Raw genomic sequence first — 2,384 nt, 5'->3', positions numbered from 1 at the left:
CCGGGGGATCGAACCGCGGTCCGTCTCCTAGGCTAGCGCAGGTAAGGCAGGCACCTTACCTCCAGCGCCACCGCCCGGCCCCTGCCTGAAACATTTTTAAAATAATTTTTTATTTATATGCTTTACCAGTGCACTTTCCCCACCACCAATGTCCCTTGTTTCCTTCCCCTTCACCTTCCTGTCAAGGGCGGGCATTTTGCTTTTTTTCTCTCTCTCTTTTTTTTTATGACACTGAGGTTTGCAAACTTTCCTTTATGACACTGTCGTTTGCAATATTTTTTTAAGGGTGCCTTCTGGTCTCCACCTGCTGGACAAATTCTAAAAGAGCTGTAACACTTGTTTGCAATATTGTTAATTAAAGGGTACCATGCATGTCACTTATCCATTTTCAGCATCCAGTTCTTGTCCAAAGTGATATGTTCCAACTATCAATGTCATAATGTACCTTTCTCTATTCTTACTGAACTCACCACTTTTTATGGCAAGCTTCCTATCATGGACTAGTCCTCCTGTCCCTCATCCCTATTTTCTCTAGATATTATTACCATATTGCCATTTATTATTTTTATATGCCACAAATGATTATTCTGTCTACACCTCTCCTTCTGACTCATTTCACTCAGAATAATAATCTAATTTGTTGATGTATGTACAGATAATGCACTGTGCATGGCTCAGTGTTTTTGTGTAGTCACAAGAAACAGAAGTTGCACTCCCGTACATTGTATCCACTCATTGTATGATAGACTGGATTCAGAAAAACTCCCTGCTGAACTAAACTCTGTGACAAATGACACAGTAAAGATAATTTGCGAAATTCACAATTGTGATCAAATCCAGGCTATTCACCACCCTGGGTGAGAGTGTGGATGCCCACTACTAGCATCTTCTCCATGAAGAAGTGAAGTGGCTGTTCAGGGGAAGGTGTTCTCTCACCTTGTTGGCAAGAGGGAAGAAGTAGTGCAGTTCCTGTGAGAGCAGAACTCTGACTTTGTACAGCCCCAGTTGGACAAGTTGGACAAGGAATGGGTAGCTAAGCTTGTGTATTTGGCAGACATTGTTCATTTTCTCTATGAACTTAATATTTCTCTGCAGGGGAATTTCACAAGTAGTATTTACAGTGAGGCATAAGATGGATTTGTTCAAATAAGAATCTGATTCAGGGCCCAGAGAGAGAGCACAGTGGCGTTTGCCTTGCAAGCAGCCGATCCAGGACCAAAGGTGGTTGGTTCAAATCCTGGTGTCCCATATGGTCCGTCCGTGTCCCCACCCCCACCCCACCCCCGTGCCTGCCAGGAGCTATTTCTGAGCAGACAGCCAGGAGTATCCCCTGAGCATCACCCAGTGTGGCCCAAAAAAAAAAAAAAAAAAAAGAATCTGATTCTGGGATAGCTGTGTCTGTGAAGGAGATATTGAAATGTTTCCACTCTTGCAAAAAATTTCTGATTGGCACTTATATTATACAGAAAGTCAGAATCAATATGAAAAACGGCATTTAAGGGCATTAGCTCACAACTTTGAGTACTCTGAACATGAGAATCCACGGGGGAAAAAAAACTCTGGATTGAGAATCCCTTCAGGGAAGATTCCACTCTTGTGCAAAATAAAATATGTGTTTTAAGATCACTCTAGAGCAGGGGTCCTCAAACTTTTAAAACAGGGGGTCAGTTCACTGTCCCTCAGACCATTGGAGGGTCTGACTATAGTAAAAACAAAACTTAGGAACGAATTCTTATGCACACTGCATATATCTTATTTTGCAATGAAGAAACAAAACAGATACAAATACAATATGTGGCCCGCGGGCCATAGTTTGAGGACCACTGCATCTAGGTACTGTATTTCTAAACTCCACCCAACCTAGTCTGAAGAAGCAGGGTAGCAGGAAAGAAATAATAAACCAAGCTAGCCAGGAAAGGATGATCATGGAGTCCATGGCCTTTTACCTTGTACTCTCTGCCTGGAGCCCAAAAATCTAGAACACTTCTTTCTTTAATAATACCAGGAGGCTTCAGGTCAAGAGAGAGAGACAAAAGTACATATTCAGTGGGCTTTTACATATCAAAGGAAGAGGTTTAAGAAAGGATGGCATTGGGGGAACACCTTTGTTTGGGGTTGATACTGGGTATCATCTTACACTCTTGGAGACGGCTGGCTGCCGGGGGCTGCACGCACTGACAGAGGCTAGGAGCAAAGTCCTGACTCCTGGAGCACACAGAAGAGGCAAATTAAAAGTGTGAAGAGCCGCAGGTTGCTGACCACTGGCCTAGACAGTGCTCAGGGAGTAACTATCTCCAACATGCCTCGCCTGAACAGCCGAGGAAGTACCTAGACCCCAGCACCCATGGCCTGAAGGGCACTCAGGGAGGACCTAGACCCCAGAA

The 2,384-nt window shown here is 43.9% G+C and overlaps 1 pseudogene; it reads right to left on the bottom strand.

Moving 5' to 3' along the window:
- Positions 1-282: 282 nt before the first annotated feature.
- Positions 283-338, bottom strand: LOC126009930 (uncharacterized; annotated as a pseudogene).
- Positions 339-2,384: the final 2,046 nt, after the last annotated feature.

This window comes from Suncus etruscus, chromosome 5, assembly GCF_024139225.1.
Source record: "Suncus etruscus isolate mSunEtr1 chromosome 5, mSunEtr1.pri.cur, whole genome shotgun sequence".
In the NCBI taxonomy this organism is placed as follows: Eukaryota; Metazoa; Chordata; class Mammalia; order Eulipotyphla; family Soricidae; genus Suncus; species Suncus etruscus.
The sequence above is the reverse complement of the archived record's forward strand: the minus strand, read 5'-3'. Positions and strand labels throughout refer to the sequence as shown.